This window comes from Ctenocephalides felis, unplaced genomic scaffold, assembly GCF_003426905.1.
Source record: "Ctenocephalides felis isolate EL2017-DRISC unplaced genomic scaffold, ASM342690v1 CF-g0.4_SCAFFOLD_00845, whole genome shotgun sequence".
Taxonomy (NCBI): domain Eukaryota; kingdom Metazoa; phylum Arthropoda; class Insecta; order Siphonaptera; family Pulicidae; genus Ctenocephalides; species Ctenocephalides felis.
This window is the reverse complement of record NW_020536999.1, coordinates 54,548,855-54,559,672: the sequence shown is the minus strand read 5'-3', so window position 1 is coordinate 54,559,672 and position 10,818 is coordinate 54,548,855. Positions and strand designations below refer to the sequence as shown.

The 10,818-nt window shown below is 28.2% G+C and overlaps 1 pseudogene; it reads right to left on the bottom strand.

Moving 5' to 3' along the window:
• Positions 1 to 2,539: 2,539 nt before the first annotated feature.
• LOC113385859 overlaps positions 2,540 to 10,818 on the bottom strand; it is a 22,310-nt pseudogene continuing 14,031 nt past the window's right edge.

The window sequence follows — 10,818 nt, the reverse complement described above, 5'->3', positions numbered from 1 at the left end:
CATAATGATATGCTCACGTTATTATTCTTAACAATTTAAAACTAATCCTTACAGTTTTTCGAGCAATTTGTTTATGACTGTTTCACTATTACATGCTTAAGGTATCTTCAAATTAAAAATATCTTCATCAAATTTGCACAATTTTTCATAGTATAAAAATGTGATTATACTTATTAAGCTTAGATTCTTTATATAATAGTTATAGCTCTAAAGAAAGTCACATTTTAAAGTCATATTTTTTTGCAATTACTAATCAACTGTCATCGTTTTATTTATACTCCATGTTACGTATACAAGGGTCGGTATTATGCATCAAGATAATCAGATTATCACTGATGATTAATCACATTTCTTTCATAAAATCTAATTAGAGCTACTTAAAATTATATTTCAGAAATTATTACTTACTGGGTAGAACTGGAAACGGCTTTTTAAAAACACCCTTTCCACTTGATCGTCCATCTTTGATAAAACCTAATTCTTTTCTCACATTCATTTTTATTTTTACGTTAATGAAATCTTTCTTACTTATATTAGTATTGCAAGCGCTTTTTAATATGTTAATTATAAATAAAGCAATAATTATTAAATTGTATAAATAATTATCAGAAGGTTCGTGAAAAAACTCGCCAATTGTCAGTTATTAATTTTTTGCTTTTTTGGTTCACTTCCTATTCTATCTGATGTGAACTTGTTGCATGTAGATATGTACTACCAATATAATTTCCGAAAATGCGCACGAAAATATTTAAATTTAAATTAAAACATTCAAATTATTCATGTACAATAAGTTTATACTCATAAAATCTGTACGTATGCAATATTTGAATCCAAATTTATGTAAGAAATTATTCTTTATTTAATTGATTGTCTGAAAATTTTAGCAACAAGTGGTTTCTGCCATATTAGTAAAAGTATAGCAGTGCATGATAAGCAAAACATTTCAATAAGATGACTTCTTTTTAGTTATGTGTTGAATAGTATTTAAATGCTTTATTCTAATGGCAGATCAGCGATGTAGCATTCATCTAAAATATATATTATTTAATAAAATATGCAAACATTTAAAGCTAAAAATGTTAATTGTTCAAGTCTACATAAGCAAAAGAACAAATATTACACAATAAAGAATTATATTTAACTTTTTATTTATTACTATTGGTTGATTTGATATATTTATTTATCAAATACCTTGCTTATTGTTCATTGGTATTTATATTTATAAAAATTAGTATACAGATATCTGTATTTTTGATTTAAATGATCAATCAAAAGTGAATCGTAGACAAGCCTTTTATTTTACTTACAATTTAACATATGCATATAAGAATTGGGTAAGATACAAGTATATGAATAAGTTTATAATATATATTAAAAATATTTGCAATTATGCAATAACGCTTGAAAGCAATAGCTCAAACAAACATATGGAATGTTATATGTCAATTATTTACAAGAATTTTTATTAACTTTTTCTTTCATCTCATTATCCACAATTAATAAGTACAATGATAAACTCAATGGCACAAACAGTACTGTTAAATTACACATTTGATACAAAAAATATTTTTAATAGTAATTTTGACTAGTTTACAATCCACTTATAAAATGTACATAATGTATTACAATATGATTTTGTGATTACAATAATTGACATAGAAAGCCTTATATAAAAAATAATTTTTGTATAAAATTTAACTATAGTAGCAAAAATAAATACTTTTAATTGTAATAATTTATGCTTCATTATTTTCGCAATTAAGGCACATGAAACAAATTTTAAATAAGTATCATTCAATAGGCAACATACAAAATAAATTAATTTATTTTTATAATTGTAAAAATGCTCTTTTTTGTGCACATTATTTTAAACATTATAATTTAATAATGGAAAGTTATATTATTAAAATAATTTAAGTACGGCTCAAATAATATAAATTAATAACAAATGATTTCTTATCTTAGAGCTAATGTAAGTACTATGAAAAAATGCATATGGCATCTCAGGTTAGAATTAAACTAAATGCACATGCAACGTAATTACTTTTCCATTATCACTTTAATGCACCCATTTAAAGGCACTTATATGCTAACACTATCATAATACGAATAATACAAATTCAATGACATTTATATGGCTAGTGTTGATACATATTTTATAATTATTATAATAAAAATATCTGATACTCATTTCTCGATATGAAATGATTTTTGTTGATTATAGTATCATAATTAAAATATTACAAAACTAAAATTGACACGATTAGCAAACTGAATCAATTTTAGAAGTTTCTTTTTAAATCCAAAATGTAATTTTATGTAAAGCTTAATAAATAATTTTAAAAATATAATTATCTTAATATATAACAATATATGTATAGCTTCCAATCACAATCATCATGATAAAAAATTAACACATTAAAATATTTTTTAAAGCACCATAAAATTCCATTAAAAACCTATGATTGAAAAGCTAATTTAAAATAAAATATTAAAACAATATACAATTATTATACAAAATGAGCTATAAATACAATATTTAATGATCTTTCCCATTGCTATTTTGGAAACTAGGAAGTTGCAATTCAATACTTTGTCCTGTATGTTTAAATGTTGGTGTTTGTACGTTAGGTGAAATACTTGTGTATAATGTTTTTGTCTTATTACCTAACATGCAAGGAAAGCTTTGTTGAATATTCACTCTTAATTCTTGACCAGTTAATCTGTAAATAAGAGAATATTTTATTATTGAAATAAAACTTAAGAAATATAATATACATTTGATGCTCTTTATCGCTTACTTGGAATATCTGTTACATAAAACTCCTACTAATTCTCCAACACGATCCTCTGGATATAATTTAGTTCCAGGCGTCATACTATTAATATTTGTCATCGAATAGTCATAGTTTCCATTTACAGCTCCTAATGATGACATTGGTGATGTAGCCATTGGCAACAAGCATACAACGAGATCATTTCCAAGTGGAGAATGTATTACCACCAATTGATCAGGGCCATTAGTCACAGACACGCTTGCAATCTGTTGGAACAATAAGATTGTTAAAGATTATTATTTTTAAATATTATATTATAAATAATTAATTAGACATTTGAATGATAAAACTATTGAAATAAGAATAATTAAAATCAATTTTTCGATTATTAGTTCCTAATTCTAAGACAGTATTCATCAAAATTAAATTTATTGTACATTACATTTTGAATTGGCACTGGTTTTTTCATTGATTTGAACTTTACTGCGTCAATTTTGTAAAATGAATTATCTGTGACTAGTAACACACGATCAGCACTTTTATTGAATCTGAAATGTAAAACATCAAATTGTTAGACACCCAAGTATGAGTCTAGTGCGAAATTATCAAATGTGCAGAAAATTTACCTATTGAATTTGCGGACGGTGCAAGAGAACATTACTGTTGAAAATCGGTCTGTGTTCTTTAAATTATGTACGGTTGCATTGTATAAATTATAAACTGGATTCTCATTAAGATTGGTCATGTAATCACCAAGCCATCTTCGATTTTGACCCCATTCTGCTCGTTTATTTTTCAAAACTGAAGCTGCAGCCACTTTTATTCTTAATTGAGGCCATTCTTCCTTCGGTACGCAGCTTAGAATCTTATACGATCGCCACCTTGTAAGGAATATTACAAATTTGTTACAAAAGTTAAAATCGACATTAAAAAAAAACTCACGATAAAATATTAAGTTAATATTTTATGTTATTGTAATTACCTCTGGTAAATTTTTCTCAAAGGCTCTTCAATGCCCTTGAGAGGTGGTTTTGGCCAAACAATGCTTTTTCCATAATCACGCATTCTTTCGGCATGTTGGAACTTTTGATTCATTTCGCTTACATAACTACGCAGTTTGTACCTCCTAAAATTTTAATAAAAAATTTTAAACTTCAAGTATATAAGAACTAATGATAAGAAAAACTTTTATAGTTTATTATTCCACCTGTAGAATTTGATAATTGCATGAGCCGCTTTCATACGTTTATATTGTTCTCTGCAAATGTATCCTCGAATTTGCTTCTGAATCAGAATTATTATTCCTGGCATCATTTCATTGCGAGCTTTTTCTAATGCTAATAGTGTTTTTGGTGACCTTTCGTATATTGAAAAAAAATTAATAACCAATGATTTCATAGGCAAAATTAAACAATAATAATATTTTTTGTCTAATGTGATGAGGTACCTAATAAATATTTTGGTATGTCCATATTTCACGTCCTTTCCAAAACCTTTCTGTTCCAGCAGAACACGAGTGCCGTCTTTATCATTACCATTACGGAAATTAGGCCATGTGTATTCAGAGATCATCTTGTATCTAAAATATAATTTATTAATTTCATGAAATTTCAGTACATTATTATTATATAATTTAAGCAAAACTGGTATTAACCGTTTTAGGAATCGATCGTATCTCTGCCTGTATGCAAATCCGGCGCGACGTACTCTTACGTTCTCAACGAGACCCAAATATGAAACCTTGAAAAACATTTTTTTAAGTATAACTATACTACTAATAATATTTTTTTATCATTTTAAATAAATACAATAACTACTGTATACCTGATGTTTGCATCGTTCGTCATCAAATATAGTCGGACTTTTTATGTCATTTGGTTTAATGCATCGAACGTAAAATGGTTCTTTTGAACTTAAAGTTTCGACCAAAGCTAACATTGAATTGCAGAAGAGTGTTCCGGCAGTCTTCGGCCTTTTGGTTGTCTAAATAATCAATACATTCACAAGATTATTAGTAGTTCTATATAAGCAAAATTTAAAATGATTTAAATTATTCTTACTTTGGTGATGTCCAATGCTCCTTCAGGCCACATATTTTTAATTATAGGATCTGAAGAATTATACAGCAATCTTTTGAAATCTTGAAACAGAGTATCCTTGTTCTTATCTAAGAATCCTTTTATGCTGTATATCACATCACCTGCATAATGGCTAAAAAATATGTAAATCAAATTAATAAATATGTATAATTAAAGTTTTATAGAAATAACTTAAGACGATTGATTTTCATTAGTACAATTATGCAATACATACGTTATTCTAAAATGTTCTTTGTGTTTTAATTGTTTATCCATAGGTTTAAGTTGTCTACTCGAATAATGGGCATGTACGCTTAATTTTTTATCCATCGCTTCCAAGAGCATTTCGTCAGTAACTTTCCTACATTCAAGCAAGCTTCGTCCAAAATTGCTATTACGCCAACATGAGGTTGTTCAACCAGGTCACAAATCACCTAAAATAGTGAAAATATATTGATTCGAAAATAATGCATATCATTATATGATACAGGTATAATAAAAAACGTCTGGTATCTAAATGTTTATTATAAAACCTTGGTCATCAAAAGCACTTGAAGTTAAAAAAATCATCATAATACATCATCAACTTCTATCTAATTGCATATGTTGTTACTGAATTACTTATCAAATTTCACATGATTACTTAGATCAAAATAGAGTTTAAACATTTGTAATATGGTCTGATAAAATTGAAATCTGAAAAAATGAATTATTTTCTAACTGTATATCTTATCTTATTTTGTTGCTTTAGTATATCAGTAAAGAATTGTTATAGATTTGTAGTCGTGATCTATTATTTTTAGACAAAATTATAGACATTATTACATTTATAATAGGTGCCACATATAGTAAAAAAGAATATCGAGCACTTTCAGAAACTCGAAACTAGTTTAAACTCCAACACAAACTAAAAAAACATTATACAAACCTTATTATTGAAGTAATCAATATTTTTCCATTCGATTCCTTCCCTTCTATACTCTTCTTGCTCTTGTTTAAGAACCAACTCTAAAATATTAAAAAAATATAAATGATATTAAGGACAATCAGAACTACTTGTTAGAGTATAATTGTTACTCACCTATAAAACAGTTGCTGCAATTTTTCATTACAATAATTAATACAAAACTGTTCGAAACTGTTATTGTCAAAGATCTCAAATCCGTAATATCAGAACCCCAATAACACGATTGTATCGAGTTTCTACATTTTGGGAAACTTGAATAACATTATTTATTTTTCAACAATCCAAGAATAATTAACATATATAGCTTTAGCCAAGGCATCTCGTCCGTATTCGGCTTCTGATAAGTTGTGATTTTTGCGCATAACATCACCTCTGGCAGCGATTACGCGCTGAGTTAGGGCTTCGTTCAATTCACGGTCCGTCACTTTTAGTAAGGTTGAGACTAGTTCATTTGCTTTTTATCAGATATTACTATTTTGTCTTGGTCGGCAGCAAAGATACGTTTCCCTAAAATAAACTCAAATTATAATACAAATTCATGAAAAATACAATTTAACAATGTTGTCATGTATATTGTTGTTCCAAGTAATTGTAAGTATTTTGTACAAACCAGATGCAAAATTGCAGCAACAATTCTCCATGCAGTATCACATTCGTCACCGAAAAACCTAGTGTTTTCATTCCATTACAAGTGGTTTTAAAATCACTTTTGTCCATTTATTGAATCGACATTGGACGCGCTGCCCTGAGAAGTGTAGTGATATAAGGCAGGATCTCTTGATAGATTATACTTTTTCAAATCAGATTCGACTGATCCTTTTATTAACTGAAAAAAGATCAAGTCACTTTAAAATATGAATCAACATTTACAAAGCTAGACTAGATATTAGATGGTAAACCAGGGATTTCCAACCTTTTTTGCACACCCCCGCTCCAATAAAATTATTGTTGCGCCCCCCCTTAATTTTTTCAACTATTCAATTTCATAAGTACTCAACTGATATTATCAGACTAAAATTATCATGCAATATTATGTAAAACTAGTGGGTGTATGGCATCGTGCCTTAAGGCAAATTGCTGGAACTTCCCGTACCGTAACAAAATGTTCGAGGAATACTGAATGTTTTCAAATAGATTATTATAATATTGTAATTGTATTGTAATATAAACAATGTAATTATTTTCGATATACAAAAAAACTAAAAAAAAAAAAAAAAATACATTTTTTTTTTCAAAATCAATTATTTTCTTAAGACAAGCAGAAAGTTCTTTGAATCATTTAAATCGGACGCTTAGTTCTCTCAAAAACTGCCATTTTTTACATATTTAACTCCGTATCTTCAAAATGGCTGGGTCTGCCTTTGCCAAAAACTAATAAACACTTCTCCCAATCATTACTAATTGAATGTTTTAGATCATTCAAATCGGATACTCCGTTCTCTCAAAAAGTCGATTTCTATTTTCTGCACTCGTTGCTCCGTATCTCCGAAACGGCTAGACCTGCCTTCGCCAAAAACTAATCAGCTCTTTTTCCTATCAATAGGAATCGAATGTTTTTTGAACCATTCAAATCGGTTGATCCGTGCGCCCGATAACGTGACTGAAAATTTGTATCCATACATACATACACACACACACGCACACACACACACATCCATTTTTTCTGAGGTATGCCAAAATGTTCAGAAACCTTCAAAACGTCGAGAAATGTAAAAATTTTCAATTCCGATTTTCGGCCCATTACAATAACTTACCCTACGGGTAGTTCAAAATATGCATAAAAACGAATTATTTTTTTGTATTTTTGTATGATTTAAAAAAATAGTTCATTTTTGAAAATAGTATTTTGGAGCAGGGTAGGCGCCCCAGCTTATAGAGTCAGGCCCCCTTATAAGAGGGTGAGCGCCCTACAGGTTGGAAACGGAGGTGTTAATCCATACCTGATAAAAGCTGTGAAAGTTTCTTTCTCCTGCTTGTTGCTGAATAACTCGAGATTTTTCAAGCAAGTAGTTTGTGATGTGACCACCGACTGGATCGCCTTTAAAATCAAAACTGATATCCATATATTTTCCAAATCTGGATGAATTATCGTTGCGGTTAGTTTTGGCATTTCCGAATGTTTCCAAAATTGAATTTGACTGAATTAACACATTCTTTACCCTAAAAAGAATTAACTTTAGGTATTGATTTATCGGTAAATTCATGATGAAAACCATATAAAGTTTATATATTACATTATATATAGAATTTATATTAAAAACCTACCTTTCGATTTCCGCTTGTTGCCCCTGATTAGTTACTGCTGCAATGTACTTCATAATAATTTTGGAGGCTTCTGTTTTACCAGAACCTGATTCTCCGCTGATTACAATGCAGGTGTCCGTTTCCTTCTGCTTCAGAGTCTTGTAAGCGCTATCTGCTATCGCAAAATGTGGGGAGGATTTTCGAACAACTCGCGCCCTAAAATTAATTTTATTTTTATTAGCTTTGTAGATATTCTTTAAGACAATGACACTTAAAATTGGTTAATAAATAAAAACACAAAGGTTGTATTGCCATACAATAATGTCTGTAGAACACAGCAATTCTATTAAAAATGCCAGGGTATTCTTATGAAGAATAAAGACAAGAACATGAAATCAGAACAACATATTTCTAAGACAAAAATTCGTACGGTTTTTTAATTTGATGCATTGGAGGAAAGTTGAAAGCCATATCTGATATTAGCTATAAAATTGTAAATTCATAGAAAAACCAGTTCATTACAAAATTCTAACTGAACTATCAATTATGATATAGAATGTGTACTTACAGACAGAAAAAATATTCATTCACAACATAACAATTAAAATAGAGAAATGCCAATTAATACAAAAAATGAAATATAACTGAATTAAAATAAGTACTACAATAGAGATAAATTAATTAAATTAATTAATAAAAATTAAATATGAACACTCTAGACAACACAGAAATGTTCACATTGGACATAATAGAAAGAAGAATTAAGGGCAAATGTCATATGGAGCGCATGAAAAATATATAATAAACTGCCAATCAATATTAAGATGACCAGTGATGACAATAACTTCAAAAGGAAAATAAATAAATATTATAAAGAATTGAAGACGAAAAAGATTAAAGAGATATTTAAAGATATTTTAATATAGGGCTAATTAATGTATAATGAAATAAATGATATGTATATAAAAATATAATTTGTTTCATAATCTCTTATACCGGGCACCCTTGCCTGACTGAGATATGAAAATAATATATCGATTAAAAAAATCTTTGATATTATCGTGAATTCCAAGGCATTTAATAATGCATAAGTTTGTATGCGTACAAACTTAATACAAAATATTATACTCTTCAAAATTCAAATAAGTACTGAAATCTTATATAAGTTTGGTTAATATAAAGTTATTGATTGAAATGAGAAAGTAGAAGGAAAATGTAGACTGATTGAATTCAAGATAATTGGTTTCAAACCAACTGAATTTCGCTTCAGGTTAAAATGTTAAAGTATTAGATATAGCTTTAGGCGCAACTGTGAAAGCATAAAATTCAATACCAAACGTTCAATCTTATTTACCATGAAATTCGTCAAAAATTTTACATTTTAGTATTATTTATCGTTGCTAAATTTAACCATGCCAAATGCAGAAGACAAATTCAGAAAGAACAATAATATTCAAGATGTTTATTTATCTTGTTTCTTTTGGCAATGAGCATTTAAATATACCTTTGTATTGTGTGACGTAGTTTGCTCCATATATGTTCATGGGCCGGTAAGGATTGACCGAAACACATACTTCGCCAATATAGGTGTAAACATTTGCGTGCTGGTATCTGAAATAAAATAAATTAATTAATTATCTAAATATCTTAATAACTGATATAAAAATATACAAAAAAAAATTATGAAAATTATAACAAGTAGAGGCATATTAAAATTAATATTTTGAAAGTTGCAAAGTAATAATCTTCTTATAGAGTCTGGGATAAAAAAAAATATATATATAATCAAAAACCATATGAAATTAGACAAATATCCAATCCAGCAATGCAATTAATAAAAAAAAATGCTCCAACCAGAAGGCTCAAAAAATGGCCACAAGACCTACTAACTTTTAATTAAAGCACTGTTTCTTTTACTCCTCACTGGAACACAGATTATTATATGGGAATCTCCTCACTGGAAGAGATCTCTAAATGACATTTTATTGGATCACTTAATGAATCATAAAAATTTGTATTTCTGATTGTCTATAATGAATAAAAAAATTATATAATTAAAAGCTTCTCGCTGGATGCATTATTGATTTTTTTTAGGTTCTTGAGATTCATACAATATGATATATAAAGCTACTATTCATTTTTTATTTATTGGCCTCCGATGAACATTTAGCCATACTATTCATTATTTATCTGTATTCAAAATATATTAGACAAAAATCATTCAGGATAAAATTTTACATCTTACGATGTAATTGGATCTCGATGACAATTGAATTTTCATCATCGAGATGAAATAATTCTTCATCTTACAGCTCTATATAAATAAATTACCCATATAAACCTACTATGTCTATGATATGGAAAAGCCATATCTTGTTCAAAGCTGCCATTAAAAGGGCCCAAAAATAATTCATTTCAACACGAGCCTATCATAGTCGATAAAATGAAGATTATCATAAATTTAGAAATAAAATAGAAGTTTTAATTCCTGGAATATTTCAAGAACATCTAAAAATCTAATGACTAGATTTAGGGCTTATAAATTACATGAAGATATAAATTATATAACATCAAAAATACAATGATTTTTATTACTATCTAGAAAGCGTAATCCTCCAAGTGCAAGTTAACGAAATGATAGCGACGATAATTTTCCAAAAACCGGTTCGATGAGATCATCACTTTTTATTTCAGTTTGCTATATTTCTTGTTCTCTGATGAAATTCAATAATCTTTATGAGTTATATCTTAA